We start from the raw sequence: 11977 nt of genomic DNA on the forward strand, positions 1-11977 counted from the left end.
AGAGACTGTGGGGTGAGAAGGAGCGAGCTCAGAGCTGCTTCCTTAAAGCTTCCAGCTTCATAAATTAGACCTGGGTGCACCTACAAAAAGCAGGCAGGGATGTCAGAGGAGGAACTGAGACCAGCATGAGCCACAAAAGCTCCCTGTAGTTAGCACCAGGGGACAAGCCCCACCAAGTCTTGGGAGGGAGGGGGGCTGGGGAAGAAGCTGTGGCCCTCAGGCAGGGTCAGATTTGAGGTCTCCCTCAAGTGATTCCAGCTCTGGGGGCCTCCATGGACCCTGTTCTCATCCAGATTTGGTTGCCCCATCCCTCCTCCAGTCAGAAATGCCTCCTGCCTCTAGAAAGGAGCTGGGTGGTAAGAACAGGATGCCCACAGCCCTGGTCGATCTTGGCTCTGTCACTTGTTCTCCCCGGTCTCTGTTTCCTCATCTGTAAAATGGGGACAGGACTACTTATCTTCCAAGAACATTGTGAGTATTTCAAAGACTAAAGGGCGTTGCCACTGGCACCCCCTCAAGGGTGCCCTGTCCTTGGTAGGGGCTGGTGGGAAGCTGTGGTTTGCCTGGAATCTCTGGTGAAACTGCAGAGAACAAGGAGGCCTGTGACAAGCTGATAAGGAGGGGAAGGGGCTCGAGAGCCGGGACTTTGGGTTTGATATGAAAGATAACGGGGGCCACCCAGGCCCAGAGAGAAGAGTTACAGCAGCCAGCGGGTCTGGCAGTTGAAGGGCAGCTGGTGGGAAGGTGGAGGAAGGGCTCTGGGAAAGTCGGGGAAGCGGGGGTAGGGCAATAATTCCGAGCTGCTCGGGGCGGCAGAAACTAGTTTGGTCCTGCTGTTCAGCATTTGTGAGCTCCTCATTAGCATTTGAAGGAAGTGCCTGCAGCTCTGGCAAAGCCTTTGAGCCCTGCCAAGAGAGCTGGGCGGCCACCGGGGAGTGGGGAGATGGCTCTGACATCAGCCTGATTTCCCAATTCAGAGCCACCGTGGCTAGGGGACTCCAGGAGGAGGGGCTGCAGCTGCTTCGATCCCAGCTAAAGCTAAAATGCATGCTATTGGTCCAATATGGAAACCACAGGAATCTTGGAAAGAAAAAACATTACTGTAATGGGAATAGGGAACATGTTGAATTATTAACTCAAACTTCACTATATCCTGTGAAATAGAGACTAGTGTTGTCTTCTTAGAAATAACGTGTCCGCAGCAGTTTCAGAAACAGACGCCTGGAGGCAGTCCTAGTCACACCAGATGCTCGTATCACGAGAATTTCCCAGAATTTTGTGTCCTCCACTTAGAAACTAGGTGTTTACTTAATGGGGGGGAATCAGGCCAATTTTTGGCTTTGGAGCCCAAGGATGTCAAGTGGGCATGTCCAGGGGTTCAGGTTCTGGAAGAAGCGCAGGAGGCACTGCATGTGGGGCTGTCTTCTCCTCCGCGGCGAGGGGGAGGACGTAGGGGACGGGCGTGGAGGGCAGAGCCCCAGGAGGCCACCCAGGCACAGGCGCCCGCGGCGCAGCCCGGTTACCCCGAAACGAAACTCGCTTTAGAAACGCAAGTGACTCACCGAGGAGCGGGGGACTGAGCGGGTGACATGCGCCCCGCTCCGAGGGCGGCGGGGGAGCCGGCGGCGCCCCGCCAGGAGAGCCCCCGGGGTGCTGCGGAGCCCACGGAGCTCAGGCCCGCGAACGAGGGGCTGGGGGAGTGTGAGGTGCTGAAGGAGCACTGGGCTTCAGGGTCACAGCGTGGAGTCCCGAATAACTCGCCCGCCCGCTGGACTAGCCAACGGACTCGATTCCGTGGGCCAGGCTAGACGGAGCTTTGGTCCAGAGCGGCTTCTGTTCTTAAAATCTGGTTTCCAGTCTCTCTCTGCCCCACCCCTCCCCCACCGCGCCACACGGACCCGGCCTCTCTTGGGGGCTGGTTCTAGGCGGGGTCGAGTGTGGCCCAGGGACTGTGCTGAGCCCCGCACTGGTGAGGCCTGAAAAGCCCGAGTAACAGCATCAAAGACCAAGTGCGGCGGGGGGAGTAGGGGTCAGCAGAGGAGCGAGCTGTGAGGAGGAGGCTCGAGACCCCCACAGAGGGGCTGATGCGAATCACCTACTGCCCCGCGCCCAGCGGGCTCTCGGGACAGCCAGCCCTCCGAGCTGCCGCCCGCTGGCCTGTCAGATGCTAACATCGCTCCTTCCAGGATGAATGAGTCAATTCCATCTCCAAAGGGAGTGTTTTCCGAACAACTGAGCTAGATGAAATAACAGAGGGAGTGGGGCCTCACTGGTTAAGAGCTAGGACTCCCGGGCAAAACTGGGTGGGAATCTTGACTTTGCCACGTGCGGCTGTGTGACCTTGGGTGAGATAATTAACTTCTCTGCGCCTGAGTTTTTCTTATCTGTACAGGAGAGGTAATGACAATAGCACCTGCTTCTTAGACTGTTGTACAAATTACAGGTGTTAATCTTTGTAGAGTGCCTAGGACAGGTCCTGGCACATAGTTTCTTTAAAGTGTTTTTAAATACATATGTTATTATTTTAATAACACATCTCCCTGACTAGATACACACTCTGAGAGCAGGGGCCCTGTCTGGGTTTGCTAATAATTGTACGTCCAGTGCTTAGCACAGCATACAGTAAGCACTCAGCTATTTGTTTGGACGGAGGGAACCTCCCAAGCATTCCTGGACTCCACGACAGAGGAGACTGGAGCCCCCGCTCCCCCATCCAAGAGATAAAGGCACGCTGGTCCAGTCAACAAAGTGGAGAAGGAACCCCAACGCCTCTGTGGTGACGTGGTTCCCTGTTCTCAGATCGTTGGACTTCTCTTTGTCTTTACCACACAGGATGTGGGGCCAAGATGTTGTCTGACTGGAGGAAGTCATTCTGAGTCAGGAGTGTCTGCCCAGGCGCAGGTGTGGGCCCAGGGTCCGCTGCCTTGTCCTCGGTCCCCCACACTCCCCTGGGGAAGAGCAGCCAGCGCCCCAGACAGCTCAGTAGCTGTGGGCAGAGGGCCAGCCTCCCTCCCCCGCTCTCCAGTCCCCTGGGGCCGGTCGAGGCTTGGGCTGCACGCCTCTGTGACAGAGAGAGCTCCAGCCCAGTCTCTGACTGAGAATGTCAACATTCTCCCCTCAGCTCACAAGGTGAACACGTCTGCAGGGCCCTGCATGGCCCTCTCCGATGGAGACTCTGCTGGGACCAAAGTAAAGTGAGGTCCCATAGTTCACTGGGTCCAAGTCACCTTTGATGTAAAGTCTGCTTAATGTACGTAGCACTGAGAAAGAGTAAATACCGACGATGAAACACTCCATTGATTTTAAGATTTACTCCACTTTCAGTGATAAACATGAAAAAGATGCATCTTAGAAATGATGAAGCCAGAGCACCGTTGCTACATTCAAACAGCAGGGAGAAAAGAGAAGCAATCGGAAGAGATGGGTCCCATGTTCCACCTGCAAATCCAGCCGTCACGTGCTCTGCCCTCCCTCTCTTGATGGCTGCACTGCCCTTGCTCCCGTGCAGCCGCCCTGCCCCGGTGTGCTAGGTCCCACCCCTTGACGCAGCTAAGGACACGCTCCAGCCATCCTCACTCCTCTCCTGCACCTAGTTAATCTCTTCCTCTGTCCAGGTTTCCACCGCCTAGAACTACCGAATAACGTCTTCCTCCTTGATCCCTCTCCAGTGCCGTTCTTGACTGTACTGTACACAAAATTCCTTAAAGGAGACATCCGCTCTTGTTCCCTTCTCCTCCTCTCCTCCCAAGTTTTGCCTTGAGCCTTGAGCCCTAATGGGAACACCAGGCTTCTGTGCCCATCAGTCCATCTAAGCAGGTCTCTGTCAAGGTCCCCAATGACCTTCCATTGCTGAATCCCATGGTTCACCCTAGTCCTTAGCTTCCTCCCCTCCCAGCAGCAGGTGGCTTCCAGGTACCACCCTCTGCTGGCTCCCCTCCAGCCCCTGGCTCCTCCCCCCACACTGGCATGCCCTGAGGACCAGACCTCTTCTCTGCCTGCGTCACTCCCCGGTGACCTTATCCAGTCCTGTGGCTTTAATTACCATCCTAACTTTAATAAGTACTGTCTCCAGCTCTGGCCTCTGCCCTGAACTCAGGGCTCGTGTATCCTATAGGGATCCCAAGCGAGTACGTCCAAAACCAAACTTTTGCGTTCTAACCTCGAGAAATCTTCCCCGTCTTAATGAATGGCAGTTTTTCCAGTTACTCTGGCCAGAAACCTTGGAATCTGAATCATCCTTGATTACTCACTTTCTCTCACCTCCAGTCCATCAGCACATCCTTTTGGATTTCAAAATATCCCCAGAATAACATCGCATCCTACAGTTTCCACCCGCTACCGCCCTTGCCCGGGTCTCCGGCCTCGTCTGCCTGGGCTGTCGCAGGGGCCTCCTGCGGGGTTCCCCTTGTCCACCTGACTCTCACATTCTACCCTTCACGCAGAAGCCAGAGTGACCCCTAAAAGGGCACCACAGACCCTGTCACGGATGTCTCTGCTCAGACTCTCCAAGGCTCCCGTCTCAGGCAGAAAAGCCTAAGCCTCCTGCCGGATGCAGCCCTGGCCCCTCGGGCTCCCCTCTCCCCACTCTCCCCTCCACTGGTCGCTGGTCAGCTCCAGCCTCGCTGGCCTTCTCCGTGTTTCTAGAACACACTGAGCGCTCTCCTACTTCAGACAGTTTCTTCGGCCCCAGCCACCTGCTCACGGCCTCCCCCTCAGGTCTTGGCTCCCCTGTCACTCCATCAGAGCGATCTTCCCCGACTGTCTCCCACACGCTAGCCCTCCAGACGTCATCCCCTCTCCCTTCCCGGCTGTCTTTTCCTGCACATGTCACGTCCTCCCATGCTGCACATCTGTTTGTTTGTTGGCTGTGTCTGTGGCCCCCACTTGAACCCAAGCTCTGTATGGCAGAGATTCTGTTCACTGCTGCATTCCAGCACTTTGGAGCCTGCCCGGCACATGGGGGGCCTCCGTGAAGCTTTATGCAGTGACTTCTGATGTGGAGGAAAACTTTCTTTATGCAGCAATGTTGGGACTGTGACCGTTTTTCCTACTCCTTTCTACAGCTAGGTCACTGGGAGTTACAAGAAAGGCATAAAGTGTTTCCTGGAAGTTGTCTGAAAATGCAGAGAACAGCTGCCTTGTTAATCTTACAACAGGATTGCGCTGAGGGCCTCTGCTCAGGGCCTGAGTGCTTGTGCAACTGAGGAGTCCGGCCAGGGTTCACCCCCATCACTGCACTGACCCAGCTGGCCTCATCTGCTGTCATCTCCTCATCCTTGCTGCCACGAGCCGCCTTGCCCCACCCGCCTCCCTGTCCTCTTCCTCTCATGCCTGTAGGGGCCTGACTGTCCTTGCTCAACTTCTGTCTCCCTTTGCCCCTCAGCTCTCCCCCTATGCACCCTTGCCTCTTTCTCCAAACCCTTCTTAAGACATTTATAAGCTTGTGCGGCATATGCCTGTGTCCCAATCTGTGCCTGTTGTCCACCCCCCACCAACCACCCCCCAAGACTGAAGTATTTGAAGGCTTGGGTTGTGTCTAACTCATCTTTGTATCCCTAACCCCTAACACAGTGGCTGGCATGTCCTGAGTGCTCCAGAAATGTTTGCTGAATGACTGAATGAGTTCTCTATTTTCAACAGGTTGGTTTTTTCACAATTTCCCCAACAGAGGCTGAGCTTATTCTTGGCAGAGTTTGCTCATGGCATGCCCTCCAACCAGCAGCCCCTACCCCTCATTTCTACACACACATACACACACACACACTCATGACTACCCTTCAATAGCTAACTCTTAGTTGAGCAAAGTATTTGGGCTCAGAAAGCATTTATTGTCTATTTACAACATTGTGGTACTGTACCCAGTGGTTGATAAAGGTTCATTGGTTGGAAACAGTTTTCTCCATTAGCCCTTTCTTTACAATGCCAGGCAATGTGCGTCTTCTCCCCTGCCAGAGCTTGGATGGTTGGTTCTGCAGAGAGGCAGCAGAGTCTGGCGTGTGGCTGTGACTGATGTATAAGGGCTGGGTCAGATTGCCTGGTTCAAACCCAGGCATCCCTACTCATTGGCTGCCTGGCCTTGGCCACGTTACTTCTATCTGAGCATCTGCTTCCTCATCTATAAAACAGGGATAATAAAAATCAGCTCCTTCAGAGGGCTGCTGGGAAGACTAAATGAGATAGTACATCGAAGCACGAAGATCAGGATCAATGAACGAGAGCTGTTACTGTCAGCTCACAGTTTACGCCTGACGCGCCTTCCTACTCTGTGAGCTGTCGTGCTGTATTTTCTAATTCCGTCCTATATGTAAATGATCCTTTAAGTGACAGTTCATGTTCCTGAAAGGCTCAAATCATGAACAAATAGTAGGTCAGGAATGGACATAGAGGAATTAAGTTGTTCCAATTGTATGAGATCAAGGCTGAATCTCTTCTTCCTACTTGGCGGGTCTTTTCCTCAGGCATTTCGCACGTGATTACATAAATGGTTATACATGTGTAAGTCAGCGTGGCTGACGGCAGGCTGCTGTGTCAGGAGTGTGTAGGAACCCTTTGGGCTGGAGCTGTCATTCTTTTTCCTAATCAGCCGGAATGCTGAATTGACAGCAATGTCACATGAGGCATCAGCCAACACATTCCTCGGCCCTGGTTTTGATGCTGGTTCTGCGTTTGTGCAGCTGTGTTCCTTTGGGTACGGTCAGTAAGGATTAAGTGTTAAGTGCCTGGCCCACATCTAAGGGCTCAATATGTGGATATTACATTGATGACAACTTCTGTGTTCATTTGCTCCAGTTCTGGGGCGGGTCTTAGAGGAGGGCCAGGTCATGGAAGGGACCCTTGTGCATGTCACATGGGGGTTTTATAGCTACAGAAGCTCCTTCCTGCCATGTCCCAGGAGCCTTCTCTGCCCAGAGAGAGTGCCCGGACATCCCTAAATGCTTCTCCATTAGGGTGTAGCTGGGCGCCAGGAAACACCCAACTTCCTATTGCTCTTATTTTATTTGCATTTCCCAAATTAAGAGGGTGTGGGAATCAGAATTCTAGAGCAGCGAGAGCCTGGGGGCAGGATCTGTGAGAGACCGTAAGGCTTTGGTGTCAGGCCGAAGCCAGGCTGGGAACCGGGCACTGCCCCTTGCTGGCGGGGTGATCCAGGGCAGTGAGCCGAGCTCTGGGCTCTTGCTGCTCCGAGTGGGGGCTTGTTAGACACGCAGAACCTCGGGCCCTCCTGCCCCAGACCTACCGAATCAGGGTCTGAATTGTGACAAGATGCACAGGTAGTTCCTGGCCCTGTAAACTTTGCAAAGCTATGATCTGAGCCCGAACTCTTCTCCTCCAAGAGCCTTGGTGAACAGTAAAGGAGAATCAGTGTCGGCACACAGTGTCTGGTAGGGAGCTGTTAGCTCTCTCTCTTTTTTCCATGGCACTCTTCACTTTCCCCTTTACAACACACATCGTAGTGTTTTATAACTGCCTGGTTCGCTGTCTGTCTCCTTCATCAGAATGGGAACTATGAGATCTGGGCCTGAACTGTGTTTACTGTTGTGTACCCAATGCCTGCCATGGAGTACGAGCCACACAGTGACTGGTAGACGGACGGACTGAATGACTGATGGACTGAATGACTGACGGACTGAATGAATGAGGTCCAGGACTATTTGCAGCTCCTTCTCTGTGGCACACCCAGGACGGCACACTGCTTTACACAGTATGCTTAATAATCCAATGACTTTATCCAACCTCCTCATCTTATAGATGAAAAAATTGATGATCAGCGTAGTTCAGTAATTTGCCTAAGGCACCACATCTGTCTATTCCCACTGCTGGGCACTAGCAAGGGCAGTCTCCTCTGTGGACATCTTTATTTTAAACATCCTGCTTTGTAGCAGCTGTCCAGACAGTGGCCCTTTGGACTTGGAGGCGAAGTGATTGTCTTTACCTTGCAGAACACGTTTAACACTAGTCCATTTGCTGGACAGCTTGCTTGTTGCTTTCCGTGGTTATGAGAGAGATTTTACTAGTGCTGCCTACATAGTTATTGTATACGTATTTATCCTGGATATATATGCGGATATTCCTGTCCAGTGGAACAGCATTTCTGCCATTATTGTTTCTAAAACAGCTGAATATGTGATCTGTTGACTTATCCTTGTTGAGCTGCTCTCCTTGCTTTCTCCTAGTCTGTCTTTAGGTTCCTGCGACCCATTCGCCCTCAGGTTGATCTTTGTAGAACAGCGTTAATCCATTTATTACCTCATACAAAATAAGGAAAACCCAACAACCGACAGTGCTCATCCTGGTAAACCCGATGCCCACTTAACCATGCAATGTGGCACCAGAGGAGAGTGCTTCTGCTACACCTGCCTATGAAATACCAGATGCTTAGGAGATCTCTGTTTCCGCAGCATGTTACTCAATTCAGTCATCAGATTTCTTACATTATCCCGAGAAGTTAAGAATCAGTTGCCTCAGGGCTGGCCCCATGGCTGAGTGGTTAAGTTCCCACGCTCCGCTGCAGCAGCCCAGGGTTTTGCAGGTTCGGATCCTGGGTACGGACATGGCACTGCTCGTCAGGCCATGCTGGGGCGGCGTCCCACGTACCACCACTAGAAGAACCCACAACTAAAAATATACAACTATGTACTGGGGGCTTTGGGGAGAAAAAGGAAAAATAAAATCTTAAAAAAAAAAGAATCAATTGCCTCCTCATTTTTTCACCATCCATTCATTATGGGACATAGTAAGAGGAGAATAAAATATAGGGGGGCAGGAAAGGGAACCATGAGAGGAAGGGAAGGAGGAAGAGATGGGAAAGAGGAAGAAGACAGGTGGGAACAAAGAAGATGAACCTGAAAGAGGAAGTCGATGAAGAGAACACAAGGGAAAAGGCAACGAACGCAGAAATATGAAAAGTTATAAGATCTTTCTATACAGTTATTTTACCATGTACACTCTGCATAAAAAGACTGGAAGGAAATACACATCTGGTAACGGTGGTTGTGGTAGGTTGGATTGTTGCTTCTCATTCTTACCTGAAGTGTAAGCCTCCGGCACACTAGACCGCAAGACGTAGTTCTCTATCCCGGCGATGCTGGGCTTGGCCAGGGGACTTGCTTTGGCCAATGGAATGTGGGTGGTGGTTGCAGTTCGTGAGTTTCAGGTTGAAGACCTTACGAGGTGTCACGTTTTTCTGCTCACGCTTTTGCATTCTTGTGATCCTCCATGAGAAAAAACATCTCCCAGTGGCTACTGGTCTGAGGAAAACAAGGAAACACAAGGAGGGGCAGCATACCTACGCCAACTTGGCTTGAACCCAAGCCCAGCCAGGCCCTGCTGAGTCCTCAGAGCCTCGGTGGACCCAGAAAGGAGATTGTAAGTGTTTGCTGTAGTAAGCTGTTGAGACTGTGAAGTTGGCTGTTACGTAGAAAAAACTGATTCATTGTGATCATCTCTGAATGGTGAAATCGTTGATTTTTATCTTCTTCCTTATTATTTTCTGTATTTTCCAAGTATATTTGAATGAGCTGATTTACTTTTGGGGAAACAAAATAAGCATGAAAAAACATGCATTTCCTACCAGGTCCCTCACTATTACGATACTAGATCAAACTGACCTTAACTGTCCGCGTAAAGAACATAATTTATAAGACTGTGAAGACAGCTTTAACAGCACAAGATGCTAGTTCACGTGGTCTCTCTACCCCTCTCTCTGCACAGTTAACAATGAAGTTCACGTTTCTGTTGCTTTGACATATATTCTCAGTGTTTCAAAAGAGCAGCTATTTCTGAGGTTGTGTCTTCGGATCTGATGACATCACACACAAAGGACGCTCAGGGGCTGGAAGCCCTGATCCGGTTAGAGAGAGTTAACACCAAGTTAGTTCTCTGTCAAGGGAGGATTCTCAAGGACCTCTTCCTTTCCAGTCATCCTTTGGTCAGAACGAATTCTTGCTGTGTTGGTTTTTCTCAGTCACTATGGGGCATAGTGGGTGAGAATAAAATAAAGTGGCAGGAAAGGAACCACCACGGGAAAAGATGAAGGAGACAGATGGGAAGCAAGAAAATGAGCCAGAAAGAGGAAATCGACGAGGAGCAGAGAAGCAGGGAAAAGAGGCAGTGGGTAGACTGGGAGGGGCTGGGGCTGTGGGCTGAGCGAGGACAGGCCACAGCGGCTGCCGAGACTTCCTGTTGCCTGGTTCCTCACTGCCCACGCTTGCATCCACTGTCTACACCTGTACTCACTGCCCACACCTGCACTCTCTGTCTACACTGGCACTAAGTCAAACTCGCCCTGCCTTTCCAGCCCTCCACAGCCTCACTCCCCCTCTTGCCTCCTCTAACGCCTCTCTCCCACCTCCGCCTCCTCTATCCCAGCTCAGTCACTCTGTTTTCTGCCTCCTTTCTCCTTTCAAAATTCTCCCCAGTTCCTCTTGCTCCTCCCAAATTCTGACCATCCTTCCAGACCCCACCCAAGGCTCTCCTGCTCCCCAAAGCATTCCCAGCCCGCAGTGATGCTGCCCTTCTCTGCACTCCGGCCCAGGTCTCTTCTCTGCGCTCCAGACTCATCAAGCTGCTCTCCCCCTCGGAGTCTAGTCATATCTCAATGTGTCTGACTTTACCAAACCTGACACTGGGATGGGAGCTCTAGGAGGCCGATCTGGATTTAGGTTTGGTTTGCTCACTGCTGTATCCCAGTGCCCAGAGGAGCGCTCAGCACTGAGCAGGCCCTCAATAACCATTAGCTGAATGAATGAATGAATGAATGAGCTCCTATAGCAGTGACAGCCAGGAGCACACAATTTGCTTCTATTGCATGGCTCACTGATGTTTCTGAGCCGTCTGATTTTCCCAGCTGAACTGCAGAAACCCTTTAGGATCAGGGACCCTGTGCTCTTGTATTCCTCTGGGCTTTTAACACAACATTGTGCACATGGGTGATTTATTCACTGATAAACAGCCAAGTCCCACGCAGAACAAGCCCATGAACAAAGCCACCTTCTCAAATCCTGGGAACGGCATGCTGACTCAAGAGAAGAACATATTCGTTCCTATCCACGAGGTTTTAAGCAGGTTGGCTGAGCCCTGTGTCTCGTCAGTACCACACTCTCGATGTGTTTCATCCTCGTCCTTCTTGCATTGGGTGTGTCTTATCTACACATCTGGGTGGTGAGCAGGGTCTGAGTCCTATTGCCCTTTCCACCCTTCGGGGCCCGCCAGCACTGCCCGAGCACAGGGGAGAAGCTCCGCACAGGCCTGCCAGTGGGCTTCTTGCCTTGACCACAGATATGGGCTGGGCAAGGCTAGAGGCCTGCTGCCTCCTAGGGCGCAGGCCCCTTCGAGTCCCTGCAAGTGGCTCTGATTGCAGTGGCTCTGGTTTGGTGCCGGCGATGCCGCTTTCCTGACAACCTCCCTCCCCAGGTGTGTCTGTTTGTCTCAGTGCCCAGCCTCACAGCAGCAACAAGACACAACAGGAAGCAGAGGGCCAGAGCAGCTGTGTCCGCCCCGGTTTCGGGGTTTCTCATGGCATCACTCTCCGACACAGATGGGCTCCTAGGCAGTGACTGGGCTCAGGGGGAGCTCGTTCCCACCAGTTACGCGGTGGGTGGAGCAGACCTTGTGTTCCAGTTTGTCTGTCTTGGCATGGAACTGTGGTGGGAATGACTCATACCCACGTCATCGCTACATTCGGAAGCAATTATCTGAAAACTAAGTCATTTCCTGAGTCATCCGTTTATTTAGCTTGTGTCCCTCTCTCTCTCTTTTTAAATCATCTCCTCAGTAAAGAAATCCAAACTTCCCATAGCACCTCCCGCTGTATTTGTCAGGAGATTATGTATCCGGCGTAGATGGATTAACAGGGTTATTACTTTTGCCTGCGTTACTCAGTCTGTCCTAGTCTAATCCTGGCTTTATTTTCAAACGACAAATGGTTTTGCGGATTAATTTCTCTGCATTTCACTCCTCTGCGTGGTAGATGACTCAT

The sequence above is a fragment of the Equus caballus genome, chromosome 14 (genome assembly GCF_041296265.1).
Source record: "Equus caballus isolate H_3958 breed thoroughbred chromosome 14, TB-T2T, whole genome shotgun sequence".
Lineage (NCBI taxonomy): Eukaryota > Metazoa > Chordata > Mammalia > Perissodactyla > Equidae > Equus > Equus caballus.